Raw genomic sequence first — 15,153 nt, 5'->3', positions numbered from 1 at the left:
GGCCTGTTAGCTTAGTTGGTTAGAGTGTGGTGCTAATAACACCAAGGTCATGGGTTTGATCCCCATATGGGCCAGTTCATATATGTTTTTTTAGAGATTTCTGAGCAGTTAAAAGTACTGACTGCACTTCCAGAGGTCCTGAGTTCAATTCCCAGCAACCACAGATGGCTCAAAACCATCTGTAATAGGATCTGATGCCCTCTTCTGGTGTGTCTGAAGACAGTTACAGTGTACTTATATACATTAAGTAAATAATATTACAAAAAAACCAAACAAACAAAAAACACATTCCAACCTGCAGGAAGCTCCTTGAAGCAGGAACAGAACAACTTAAAATAACTCCAGGAAGTCCCTGAAACTGACCAGATTCACTAGACTTCTTCCTACAAGAGTAAACTATAAAAGTTCTCTGACCAGAGCAGATCAGACCTGCTGCCCAGAAAAATCAGAAACCAGATGAGATGCCTAGAAGTTTAGACCAACAGAGGCATCTGGAACCGACACTGTTCAAGCTGTGGCACCACCTGCAGGCTATGCAGTGGGCTCCAGCTTCTCAGATTTGTGAGCTGTCCCCATGCTGGAGTGGGCTTCGGTGGTGCAACTGTCTTTCAGTCATTTCTTCTCCTGTAAGGAACTCCTCAGCCAGACACCTATAAATAACCCCAATAAAAATCCATTGGTTCACCAAGTAAGACTGGTGATATCCGTACTATATTCTGTCATGGGCTTCCTATCTGGGCTGAGTAGATGTGTGATGTGTTTCCTCCGTGAAAAGTTTTGTCTTATCATTCCCTAAACTTCTCTCCAGTGGCTGAAAACACACCCCATAACCCAAGGGTCCTTTGCTTATACATTTAATGTAGAGGAGGAAATGAAAACAATAAACTGATATTATAAAGGATTTACCAGTAAACTTGCTTAGAAAAATGTTAAGTCACACAAAAGTAAAATGTAGCTAAAACAGCTTTGCCTCTGCCTCGGCAGTCTAAGTAGGCTCATGGTGGCTGTCTTCTACTGTGAAGCTGACAACCCAGTAGTTGCTCAGACCACTACGATGGATGCCTGAGCAGTCCCAGTCTGGCACTGAAAATCTGGAAGGTCTCTGGAGAGCTACTGGTCCTTACTAGGACAGAAGACTGGAAGCAATGGTTCAATCACTGAAGGAAGCAGCAACAGTAACAGGGCAAAGCAACTTGGCAACAGATGAGTCATCTTCCTTTGCCCATACCCTTCTTATCTGGGATACTAGCAGTCAGGGTGGTCCTTCCTAAATCAACTAGCACTATTAGAATGGTTCTTCAGTGGAAGCTTTCCACTCAACTCTAATTTGTGACAAGGTGACATTAAAATCAACTATAACAATTCACTGCTCAACAACTAAATGTATAAATACATCATTTTTAAAATTCAGAACCTTGTGCATGCACAAATACCTACATATCAATTACATACATACAAACACACACACACACACACACACACACACACACATGCACACACACACACACACATTTTAAATGTAATAAAATAAAGATAAAAACCATCCAGGCATGCTGTTGCACACCTTTAGTTCTTTAATTCTTAGGAGGCAGAGGTAAACAGATATCTTGAATTTGACCCGTATAACCTCAGCTGAGGCATAAAGATTGCTGTGAGTTCCAAATTAGCTAGGGCTATAAACAGTGAAACTGTCTCTGAAAACAAAACACCCCACACCATAGCCTCATCACCTAAGTCTTTTTATTTTATAATATAAAATACAATTCATTTTTAACAGTCCCCCAAGTCCTTCAAACTCCAATGTCTTTTAAAAATTCAAAGTCTCTTAACTTTGTTACTTAATTGCTATTCCAAGAGTGAATAACCAGGAACAGTTAAAATCAGATCAAAGGAAAACCAAACTGCAACAGTGTATAAAGTTCAGCACCCAATGTCTGGAACTCACTCATTATCTTCTGGGATGCAAAGGACTTGTGAAGTCCTAGTTCTCTGGATCTTTCCTCCACCACAAACCCAGCTTGTCTCCAAGGCCCAAGCCTGCTCATCTTCACAACTGCTGCTGTGCTTGGTCATCATTCCACATTCCTGGCCTCTCCAATATGCTGGGATCCCCTTCACAACTGTGGCTGCACCTTCACGAGTAGCTTTTTGGAGGATGAGGGACTCTCACAGTGCCAGCCTTCAGCTGTTCTCCAGGACTCCTTTAATGCTGCAGTTTCTGGACCAGCAAAATAAGCACGTCTTACCCATCACCAAACTGAGCAGCCAGCTTAAGATGCAGTCTCGGCACACCCCCAGCCCATGGACCACAGCCTCTGTGTCCACCACACCCGGCCACCACTATTATTTTTAAAAGATGAAGGGACGCCCAAAGGTAAAAGTGCATAGGATCCACAGTATGTAATGTAGGCATGAGGGCGCACAGCAGACAACATTCCAGATCCTCTTTTTGGCTTGCTCATTTTCCAGTATCCTATAGAGAGTAAGCGGCAGCGAGTGTGCTGATTCAGCCTGATTGGCTTGGGGTCCTTGCAATCGTTACACTGAGGACATCCTCACTTGCTAACCCTAAGGAATTAATCCAAAGGACAAGTTAAAACAAACAACAAGAAAACAACTTGGGCAGGCGAAATGTCTCAACAGATAAAGGAGGTTCCCCATCAAGCCTGACTACTGAAGTGCAGACCCTAGGACCCACACCCTGGAAAGAGAGAAAGAACAGCTGACAGTTGCCCTCCAACCTGCTCACAGACATACTAAATTAGTGAGCGTAACTGTTTTAAAAGTGAGGCTTGCTTCTCACAAGATAGTGAAATTTCCCGCTTTTCACCCCCATAAGCACCCGCGGGCATCCAGATGATGGGCGGGTGTTCCTTACTCTGTAGAGTAGGGCAACACTCACTCAACTGCCCCACCCCCATCGGGACTGTTGCAGTTCACCTATTTCCTCAGAGCATAAGCATGGCCATCCCATCCGTCGTGGAACACAGGTGACCTTGGTCCAGAAGTCATGATAACAACGTAAACAACAGGTATAACTAGGCCTTTGGTGATGAGACTGTATGAACTCCATAGCAGAAGGAGCAGGGAAAGATGACGAGGACCCTCAACGGGGGATCCAGCCACCTCTCCCACCTGTTTCCCAGCTGTCTACAGCCAATGTCCAGAGGAAATAGAGTTAGCTAAGGGAGGGATTCCATGATACAGCTTCCAATGAGGCCATCCACCATGGTGGCGTGGGATGTCTCAGTGGTGTGGCTACTTTGGAATAAACTACCCACCCGGAAGTCTCCTCTCACTCGTGATCCTGGACATGACATCAGTGAATGGGTTTCACTGAGCTGTGTAATCCAGCCCAGTGGGTTCAATTTAAGTTAGAGCAAAACCAAAGTAAGCACATTCAAGAATGAAAGAGTGAAGAAAGATTTATCTACAGTAGGCAGGGAGAACCCAGAACTCACTCTCAGAGCATTGGCCTCTCCAGACAAAGGAAGAATGGGGGTTTTGTTCAAGGAGCATATCTATAAACATATAGAGGGCTTGGCCCATCTCTGAGCATGACCCGTTTAAGGGCATGGCAATTCAAGCAATGGACAGGAATGCTTCAGGCCGTGCTCACTTCACAGCATAAAGCTTGGAGTCTGAAGACAGATGAGCAGAAATGCATGTACTTGCAGATGCCACCTCAGTGACAAACAGTGACATATGGTTACAGTAACCAACCCAGACCACCAAGCTGCTGCTGCTGTGGTTTCTTCTTCTTGTTGTTGTTCTTGTTGTTCTTGTTGTTCTTCTTGTTCTTGTTCTTCTTCTTGTTCTTGTTCTTCTTGTTCTTCTTGTTGTTGTTGTTGTTGTTGTTGTTGTTGTTGTTGTTGTTCTTCTTCTTCTTCTTCTTCTTCTTCTTCTTCTTCTTCTTCTTCTTCTTCTTCTTCTTCCCCCTCCTCTTCCTCCTCCTTCTCTTTCTCTTCTTCTTCCCTCTTTTTTTCTATTACCATCTTAACCATTTTGGTTCATTAGTAGCAATTTTACTCTTTAGACTCTCTACTACAGATCCACAGAAGTATAACACAATATTGACTCTTTAGGTTGCTTGAGAAGGTATAGACATGTTATCATAGTCATCACAGTGTAAACATAACAAAGTATACCTATATGTGTAAATGGATCTGTGTAATTCACTTTAAAAGTCTTCAGTGTGTTTCACATCTATCTAGAATGCTTATTCTAGGAACTAAAATCTTCACATTGCTATGAAGACAGGAATGATCTCATGTTTCATTTTCTAATAGGTAATTTCTCATGTACATCCCCATACCCATGAACTCAGTTGAGGTCTTCTTAAACCAACTTGTTTATATATTCTTATTTGCTATCGTTGATAACTGCACTATCTTCAATACCAAATATGGAGCTAAATATAGCTGGCTTGGCGGTAGAGCACTTGTGTGCAGCTCTGAGTACAATTCCCAGAACAAGATTGGTTTACTTTATTTCATCATCTGCTTACATCCTGTCTGGTTTGCCAGGCTCTGCCTGGCTGTGTCCAGGATAGTATCAAGAACGTCTTGTCTTTCTTCCCAGTCTCAGAGAATTCTCCCACATTGTACTACTATCCCTCGCTGTGTCCTGGGCGCCTTCTCCTCTGTGCTCCCAGAGGTGCCCGAAGTTCTCCTCCATCAGTGTCTCACAGTGGCAGCTTTAGCAAGGGAGAGGGTTGATTTGGCTTGGTTTGGTTGGTTGTTTTATTGTTTCTTGGAACAAATCCTACATAATATTTTTTAACTGAATTGTTTGTTTCTGGTTTTTTTTTCTTATTGTAAGTAAACCTACTTTAACATGTACATTAGTCATAAAAGAATATGTAACTCTCTTTCCTGTCTCTCTTTCTTCTTTCCTCTTATTTATTTTTTAAGTGCTTTCCTCTGATTTTCTTCATTTGGGGTAATAAGATTACACAATTTTAAAGTGGGGAAATGAGCACTACTGTTCTTTTGAGACAAGTTCTGTAAAATAAAGATCAAGCCTTTTAAATTGACCAAAATTTGTCAGATCCAATGAGGCTTTGTATTGCTGTGGTTGGTGGGGTGTCCTAAATGAACACCCTAACTTCTGATATTTTTCTTTATTCATCTTATTTAATGATTTTCTTCTTTTCTCAAAACTCATCGTGTTCTATTTTTTAATTGCTTCTAAAGTTGCCCATGGCACTCCTTTCTGGTTTCGCACCTTGCTTGTGCTTGGGGTTTCTTTGTTATTTGGAACCGGATGTCAGTATGTAACCCAGGTTGGACTTGAACAACCCATCTACCTAGCTCAACCTCCCAAGGGCCGAGATGACAGGCATGTGCCAGGATGCTTTGTGTCTCGTGACTTCTTAAAGCTTCTTTCTGGTAGTTACTGTCCCCTCTTAATTACAATTACAATTACACACACACACACATGTATGAACCTTTCTCAAAGAAGGTTTTGACTTGCTGATAATTTCCATTTTTTTATAATTAATTCCTGTTCTTTTAAAATTTATTTTTAGGTGGGCTAGGCCGGGTGGTAAAGACCAGTAAGCTGAGCTACTTACAGGCTGGGTCAGGAGGATTACAAGGTCAAGATTTATAATCTATAGGGTGAGTTCAAAGCCAGTCTGGGAGACTTAGTGAGACCTTGTCTCAAGACTAAAAAGAAAGGAGGCTAGAAATACGGCTCAGCAGGAGTACATTTGTCTAGTATGTCTGAGACCCTGGGTTCAATCCCCAGTACTAGAAAATAAATTTACTAATAAAATAATTTTTTTCTCCCTTGTTTCAATTTCCTCTGGCTTCTTTGCTATACTGTATGCTTGATATGTCTCTGCTGCTGTTGCTCTTTAACTAGATTGTAAGAAAAAGTACAGTGTACAGGACGCTAATTCATTACTATCTATTGTGCTATTTTTTTCTGAAGCCAAGATTGAATTATTCGAGTTATGCAGTGTGTACTTCAAAACATTAGTCTCTGTGTCTTAGGGTTTTACTGCTGTGAACAGACACCATGAACAAGGTAACTCTTCTAAGGACAACATTTAATTGGTGCTGGCTTATAGGTTCAGAGGTTCAGTCCTTTATCATCAAGGCAGGAGCATGGCAGGCATGGTGCAGGAGGAGCTGAGAGTTCCACATTTTCATCTGAAGGCTATCAGAATATTGACTTCCAGGCAGCTAGGATGAGGGTTTTAAAGCCCACACCCACAGTGACACACCTATTCCAACAAGGCCACACCTTCTAATAGTGCCACTCCTGGGCCAAGCATATACAAACCGTGACACTCTGTACCATAGCTTGTCTGTTGTGTTTAAATCTTCTCTAATCTTAGATGCAGTGTATTACCTGTTACAGTAACTTCTAAGGGTAATAAGTTGAAAGGTTACCCCACAACAGAAAGTATAAAATCACGTTTTTGCATATTTTGTTTTACTTTGTGTATGCATGCATATGACAGAATAAAGGCCCATTAGAAGGCAGATAGAAAGCTGGGCAAGGGTTTCTGGAGTGGCCTTCCTCCTTTGATGTGGGCTGGCTCTGGAACAAACATTTTGGAAGAAGGTAAGGAAAGCGGGAGGACCCAGGGGACTTTCGAAGGCCTAATATACATCCCAGCCAATGTGATTTGCAACTCCACATTTTTCCTCAGAACCTTGATGAAGCTTTTATCCCACCCCCACCCCTTTTTTGCCTTTTTAAATTTTTTTCCTTTTCTCCTCTTCTGCCTCCTCCTCCTTCTTTCGTTCTTTCCTCATTTCTGTTGTTTATCCAAGACAGTAAATTATTTGTGAATCCCCTGGAACGAACTCTCCTAACACCGTGTGGATCCCAGAGATGGGAATCAATCAAGGAGCAGAACTTGGCAGCAAATGCCTTTGCTTGCAGAGCCATCTCGCCAGCCTCTGAAACTGTACTTTTACAAACCCTGCCAGTCTCCTGCAGTATCACGGTTAGTAATGTTACACATTACTGCTGGATCATTTCTGCTTGCTCCTATTCAAATTGCCCCTTTGGATTTACTTAACCCCCTAATAAGTCATTAGTTTATGGCTTCTGAGAACTTCAATGTCTGAAATTCTTTGCTTGTCTGGGAAAGTGTGCGGAGATTTCTGTTGATGACCAATGGATGCTCCAGGCTGTCTGTTTTTCCTTTTGACATCATGAAATTTATTTATAACCTTATATTTCAAATACCAGAGTCCTTGAGGATGAGTCTGTCACATAAAAGGCACACGATAAACAGTAGTTCAATAAACGACTTGCCTACACCTAAACAATTAACAACAACAATAATAATAATAATAATAATAATAATAATAATAATAATAATAATAATAATAATAATCAAATGTTGCCACCTGAACTTAAAAACATGGTTGATAACCTGAGAAAACGGTTTGCCTTTGAAAACCACTAGGTGGCGCTGCGAGTCTGTATAATTTTAATGCCAGGGCCCATGAACCCCCACTGTAACGTAGACTCTGAATTTACCCTTGGTCCGAGTGTAGGCATCTTCGTTCTGAAAAAAAAATAATAATAATTAAAAAAAATAACAACAATAAAACCCGCAACTTTTTTCTCCAACAGACAAAAATGAACTCTTAAATCTTAAATCTCATGATGGCATATTCGCAGAAGTTCCTAGTCGGTATGTTCATTGCCCTGTTTTAGGTCTTAAGTCTGTGTTGTTCTGTGGCATTTCAAGGATTTCTGTTGTTATGTACCTGTTTTTTAAGCAGGCGAGAATGGGTTTGCGTGGGGAGGAGGGGTAAATTTCTCTGGTCTTTAGGTAGGAGTTTTTGCTTTGGGAAGATTTTCAGAGTATCTGGTCTTCTCTGTAAATTCAAGTCCTTACCGTGTCCCTTTTATCATTAACACGTTGAGCCTTTGTCTTCTGTCTGATACTAAGATTGCTGTGTATCATTCTCCTGTAAACACTAACCAGGTGTTGTTTATATCAATGCCTGAGTTGTTTTCAGGCTGATAGACTTATATTATATACATTCATATAGTTCTTGTAATATATAATTAATGTGCATATAGGTCCCTTATTTTAATACACAACATATACACACTCCAGACTTGATACATTTTTAGAAGGCAAAAGCACACATAACCTTCTTTCTCTGAGTTCACACCCATAGAATAAAACCTTGGAATGTATCTTTAAGTCAATGTGATATTTGAGTTTTATTTAGTGAAGTGTGGAAAAAAAATGTGGATATGGGGGTAGATTTCACAGGGCAAACTTTATCAGAACAGTCTTGCTTGCAAGCATTCTGGTCAAGTGTTCTGATTGGATGGTTGGTTGACTTCTGGGTTTGCTTTCATTTTGAGACAATGTCTCCTTTAACCAATGCTGGGCCTAGAACTCACTGTAGCCAAAACAGCCTTAAAGCCCTCCCTCATCCTTCTGCCACTACCTCCCAAAGAGCTGGAATTAGAGCGTATGTAGCACAAGGACCTGCTAAGATGTACTATTCAAACTAGCACCTTGTGGTCCAGTAAGACACTACACCGCATCAGCAGGCAATGGGGACTTCACCAGGAAACAAGCGATTCCAATTGGATCAGGAACTCTGCAGTCTGTGTATACACAACACACATCACTATAAATCACTGATAATTTCCAGTAACTCTGCACTACACTAACACAATACCAAGTGCATTTCATAGTCATCCATACACATTAGGCCTAGCACATTTTTAATGAGATATTACTTACTTCACCTGACAATACTGACCTTGATCTGAGGTGACCCTGGTAAGCAACAGCAAGTGAAGACATCCTAACTGTTTTTGTTGTTGTTTTTCTGGTGTTTGTTTGTTTGTTTGTTGTGGAGTTTCTGATTTAAATGGACATTTTGCTTTGTTTCCTGAGCCAAACACAGACTACATTCTTATTCTTAACATGATAAATAATAACCTGGCCTATCTTACAGATTAATTTACAAAGTGCTTCTTATTCAATTTTAGTTAAAAATTCTCCTTCATGCAGGCCCTTGGAATCTCACCTCCTCTCTGTCTGAGTCTGTATATGTTCCTGCCTTGAGTGTCTCTGTGAGACTAGCCCAGCTTCAAGCTAAAACGTTCTTTGATCTACTCTTCTACCAGGCTACATTCTGTTACACTTTCTTTTCTTTTGTTTTTTGTTTTTTGTTTTGTTTTTGTTTTTGTTTTTTGGGTTGGTTGGTTGGTTGGTTGGTTGGTTTTGGGTTTTTTTGTTTTCAAGACAGGATTTCTCTGATTTCTCTGTAAAGCCCTACCTGTCCTGGAACTCACTTTGTAGACCAGGCTGCTCTTGAACCTGTTACACTTTCCAACATGGAATTCCTTAGGACCATTTCTAATCTTGGTGGGAAGTATAGGAAACGAGACAGAGTATCTGAAAGAGGAAACAGAAGAAACTGATGGTACAGGTTTATCAATAAACTTACTTAGAAAAATATTAAGTTGAGAAAAAGTAAAATTTTGCTACAGAGCTGGTCTCTCTGCCAGGCAGTTTGGAGAGGGCAACCCTGGTTGACAGGTCCTAATCATGCCCTACACCTCTTATCAGAAAGAGCATCATTCTGCCAGGCAGGCAGGACAACCCTGGTTGGCAGCTGTGTGGGAAAGGCTGCCCTGCTCTGTCTATAGAAAACTGTAACAATGTTTTATACTGCAAATATCCCAAGTCCAAAGGACCAAACCTTGGGATTTTACTCTATGAAACATGTCAATTGTTCAAAGTGTAACCTGGAGCCATAAACCTATATAAACCGACAAGGATTTCTGTTCAGAGAAGTCATGAACAATCATTACAAGTTTTTTCTTATTAATCGCTACGTGCTTAGAGTGGCTACGCACTGGGTGGGTGTATTAATTCTAAACAGAAGAAGCAGCATTGAACTTCAGTCTTTCTACCTCCACCTGCCAACTGCTGGTGGTCTAGGAGCCCCACCCTTTCCTGATTTCCCTTTGAAAGACTTCTGATTGGGAACACTGGGGCACTGAGACAGACTGACCTTTGTAATAAGAGTATAGAATAAATCTCTTTATGTAATGGAGGCCCAAAGTACTATTATGACCATACACCTTCAAGATGAGTTTTAACTTGCTCCAGGGTGATCACATGAGGTTAGAGATGACCTTGTCCTGCTTTAATCTGTTGGCACAGAAAGGATTGTTTGTCTTGTCTTGGACAAGGAATTTGAGGAAAGAGAGACTGCAGGAGAGACTTGTAGCCCTTATGGTTGCAACAATTTCTTAATTTTCAAGTTCCTCACCCTGCCCCTATAAGTGTGGAAGCCAGGTTTTTTCCCTTGGCAGACCCAAGGAGGCTGCTCTCCACCCCCACCCCACCCTGTGTACACTAACAAACACAGTCCTTATCTGTTAAAGGTCAGTCTCTTAGCCCTCTGTCTCTTTATGCTGCCTCAGAAATCGAACATTTTATACCAAAACCTAGGAAGGGCATCCCAGGTCTACTAGCAACCTGAGCCTCTGAAAGACAGACCTCCATTGCCTTCATCCACTTGACAAGTAGGCTGGACAGAGCCATCTATCTCTCTCTATCGCTCTCCATCTCCATCCTTCTCTCCTCTCTTCCCTCTGTTTCATTATGACAGTTTGACAGCCAGATGGGAGTCCTTTCTCCATTTCACTAGACCAAGAATCCAACACAGTCAAACTGGCAGGACAAGGTTACTCATGGGTCCTAACAAAGAGACACTCTGCTTAGGCCTCTCAGGGTCCCCAACCTAGTCTTCAGACTGCTTAGAAGAAGGTTCCAGGAGCTTTCTAGAGCATCTCTTGACCAAGAATCCCAGGAACTATCCACAGGCTATCAATACCTTCTCAGGCAAAGGCTCAGGGAAATATCCATGGGCCCTTTGGCTCTGGACTCTGGGAAGTACAAGAATGGGGACACCCATCCTATCTTCCAAGTGCACTATCTGTCGTGGTTTGTATATTCTTGGACCAGGGCGTGGCATCATTTGGAGGTGTGGCCTTGTTGAGATAGGTGTGACCTGGTTGGAGTAGGTGTGTCACTGTGGGTGTGGGCTTAATACTCTCACCCTAGGTGCCTGGAAGTCAGTCTTCCACTAGCAGCCTTTGAATGAAGATGTAGAACTCTCAGCTCTGCCTGTGCCACGCCTGCCTGGATACTGCCATGCTCCCACCTTGATGATAACGGACTGAACCTCTGAACCTGTAAGCCAGCCCCAATTAAATGTTGTTTTTTATAAGACTTGCCTTGGTCATGGTGTCTGTTCACAGCAGTAAAACCCTAACTAAGACACTGGTTAACCTGAAACCTGAAGATGCCTCTGGGTAGCTGGATCTGGCCCATTCTTTTACTTTGGGTCCACAGCTACCATGAGTTCCAAATTGTCTCTGCCAAAGGACACACATTTAGCCTGTCTGTGAGCTAATGTAAAAGAGCTCCATTTAGGAGACCTCAAACCGGCCACACTTGTGACTCTTGGCCCCAATTTGCCTTCAGTATAATTAGACAATGGCCAGCAGTACCCCCCCCCAAAAAAAAAAAAAAAACAAGTAAATCTTTTCCCAAATGCTAACACTTTATTCAATTCATTCCTCATCCCTGTTTCAGGGTTTTTCCAATAGTCCAAAACTGCAGTTTGGGGGAATATTTTGAACATAAATCAACTCTATATGTGTGTGTCATTAGGAGTGTGCATGAAAGGTGACCTACGGGAGCAGAAATTTTAAAACTCAAAGACAACTGCATCACCAAAGCCCCATCCCAGCGTAGGTGACATCTTTCAAAGCTGGGTACCCTGGAGCACACTGCATAGCCCAAGGCAGCTCAACAAGTTAGAGATTGGCGAGTTGTCCAGTTGGTCTACACCTCTTCCAGGCATCTCAGCTGGTTTCTGCTCCTCCTCTGAGCTTTTGCAGCTTGGTTTCTTCACTCTTGAGAAGAAAGGGGTCTGGTGAATCAGTTCAGTTTCAGGGACTTCCAGAAAGTTATTCTGAGTTTTTTTAACTTCCAGTGTAGGGAGATTCTCTAAGAGATTCAATCCTAGAGGAAACTGCTACACTACCCTTGCCATTAGAGCTACTATAGATGAATATTCTTACAGAATCTTTTAAAGGAATACAAAAGGTTATCTTAGGGCAAATCCAAAAAGTTATAGAAAGAGATAGAATTAACTTATTAGACAGAACATAGTTATTCAGTGCTAGAGTAACTCTTTAGGAGATAACTATCGAGGATTTCCTTTAAAATATCAAACAATGATATCAGTTGTTGAGTATTTCACTTTAAATAAGGTCTATGCATGTCTCCCAGAAGCTTCTGGAAATCATTTAAGTTTGTAATTGAGTAAACTGAACTTCAATTTTGTGGTTTAATAATGTGGCAGTCCATTGTAGTACCTAAGAAATTATAAGGAGCCAAACCTTTTCAGGAGCAGTTTGTAAGTTATCCTTTCGTGGCAGTAGTGTAAACAGGAAGACGCAGATGTGAGATAAGCCTGTTCTGACGTGGCTAGCAATAGGCTGTCCCTATAATGTATAATAAATAGCTCGAGGAAAAGCAGATTAAACACTCTGGGCCACAAACAATGACATAGCACACAGCTGTTTCTCATCCCTTTTGGCAAACCCCTCCAGTGGTAACATCTCATAGGCTCCTGATGGTTAGGTCTGTAGCAAGCTCTAAAAATGGAGCAGCTGCTACTGATGTCCTAAAACAACAGCCTAGGCCTAGCCCGGGCAGGACTTTGACCAGGTAAACAGAAGAACTGTTACTGAGAAAACTGCATTTCTCAGATTCTCCTTTGGTGGTTTCTCTTTGCCAGAAAAGCCACTCCCTCCCTTACTTCAGAGCAGCCAGCCACCTCAGGAAAAGGGCATCTGGTTCCTGATTAACCCAAAGAGCCTGCAGCACATCAGCCTCCAGGCCATTCTGACCCCCTTCCTTCTCCCACCACTGTTTTCCTAACTAAACCAGCCAGGCTTTTCCTTCCCGTTGTTCTCCTCTATTCTTTGTGCCAGGTAGTCTAGACTTCCCGTACACTGGCCTGGTTCCATAGCTTTGCTGCACCTTCACTTACAATGATTTATGGAAGGAACAACAACAAAAAAAAGGCAAATCTAATTTGATCTTGACAATATAAAGGAATGGTTAAAAGAGGACTTTTAAATCTAAAACTATCATACGGCAATTTTAAAGGACCCATAGAAGGATGGGAGAGGCCAGGTTGTGACGATCCCATAGCTTAAATAGTATTATCAATGGCTCCTAAATTATTTAACAATCTCCATGTACCAGAATTTTTTCTTAATAGTAAATATAAGTGTACTCCAAGGACTTAATGAAGGCTCAATATGACCAGCATCAACTTGTTCTTCAATTAATTCTTTAGTAGTCAGAAGGTTCTACCTGGAGAGGGGTCACTGACTGACCCAGACTAGCTCATCTGAAAGCCAAGTGACAGGGAGACTTTTCAATGACCCCACTAAAACTTGGCTGGTTGGTTTGTTTCTAAGACCAGTACAGCTACTGGTAAAACAATACCTTGTTGACTTTTTTCCTATCTCTTTCTCTGGAATTTTTCCCCAAATTAATCATCATGACTTGAGCATTACAACTTGAAGTTATTCCCATTAGGGACAATAAATCTCTTTCCCGTAAATGTAGTGGTGATTTTTTTTTTTTTTTTAATCACATAAGGTTTGCATGATATAAGGCTCCTTATTCCAGGGAACCAAGGCTTACAGTAAACCAGAGTATCTTATTGTTCTAAATCCTCCTTATTTTCTGTTATTCCTCTTAGTTTCAACATATTATTTAATAAAGACAAATAATGTTCCCTTACACTTTCTGAGTTTCCCATGTTCTTGCCAGTTAAGCACTTGATTAGCCTGATAAACTTGCCCTGCTGTGCCAACTCCTGTGGTGCCCCCACTGGCCAATTGTAAAGGGCAAGCAGCTGACTACCATCTGTCACTAATTATTGATACAACAGCTTGGATCAAATCCTTTTTAAAAAAAATGTTTCCTATTAATATTAATATTAGGGCATACGTTTCTTTAGCTTTTTTGTCCCAATACTTCCCCCAAAGAAGGAGTCTCTCATGTATGTGTGTATGTGTGTGTGTGTGTGTGTGTGTGAGTGTATATATATACATATATATATATATGTGTGTGTGTGTGTGTGTGTATATATGTGTGTGTGAGTGTATATATATGTGTGTGTGTGTGTGTGTGTGTGTGTATGTGTGTGTGTGTATGTGTGTGTGTATGTGTGTATGTGTGTGTGTATATATACACAGAGAGAGAGAGAAGAATTAAGAGTTGAACAAGTCCCTACCCTGGGAAGCATTCAATAACTAAATTAGTGGAGACCATAAAAAAGAATGTATATTTATATTATATAAATATTATACATTTATGTTATATAAATATAATTAAATTAAATAATTAAATTGAAATTAAAAAATCAGAGTTAGGTCAACTGTGCATGCTAGCTCATAGCCATAAGCTAAGAATCTGAGTGGCTGAAGCAGTATTGTCATTCTATCAAGGTCAGCCTCAATGGCCCAGTGAGTTCTGGACCAGCCTGGGAATAGGTATAGGAAAGAGTGCAGAGTGTCGAAATAAAGACACTAAACTTACAAATACCAATGGCGAGAAAAATTTTAGTTCTGATGTTTACCAAAGAAACTGGTATTCCCTCTTTTGGTTCTTAGTCTCATTAATACAAGAACTTAAAAACAGATTCAGACGATTGATTTTTATTAGAGATTGAAAGACAAACAGTACAGGAGCTGTGCTAAAACCTGAGAAACCACAGGGGTGCGGGGGAGGGGAAGAACAGAGAGAGGGAGGGAGGGAAGGAGAAAAGGAGGGAGGGAGGGACAGACAGGGTTAAGATCATACTTTTAGGATAGCCTTGGAGTCAGAAACAGAGTAGCCCACAGTACCATGCAAAATGTTGTCAGGCCGGCTGAGCAGAGGTCACCAAATTCCGGACTTGTGTCTCAGGAAAAAGGGTTGCACCAGGACCACGTGGTTGAAAATAACTAGGGACAAATAATAAAGGAAATGCATCCAAGCGGGTAGTGGCCAAGAGGGCTAAGAAAGTTTCCCAGAAAGCCACCTAATGGACAGCCCGCCTTTTT

The 15,153-nt window shown here is 41.4% G+C and overlaps 1 non-coding gene across 1 annotated transcript; it reads left to right on the top strand.

The window, feature by feature from the left end:
- Trnai-aau lies at positions 1-74 on the top strand. The gene has a single exon. It is a non-coding gene; the product is annotated as a tRNA-Ile (tRNA).
- The last annotated feature ends 15,079 nt before the right edge of the window (positions 75-15,153 follow it).

Source organism: Mus pahari, chromosome 16, assembly GCF_900095145.1.
Source record: "Mus pahari chromosome 16, PAHARI_EIJ_v1.1, whole genome shotgun sequence".
In the NCBI taxonomy this organism is placed as follows: Eukaryota; Metazoa; Chordata; class Mammalia; order Rodentia; family Muridae; genus Mus; species Mus pahari.
Note: the sequence above shows the minus strand (reverse complement) of the source record. Positions and strands in the feature narration are given on the sequence as shown.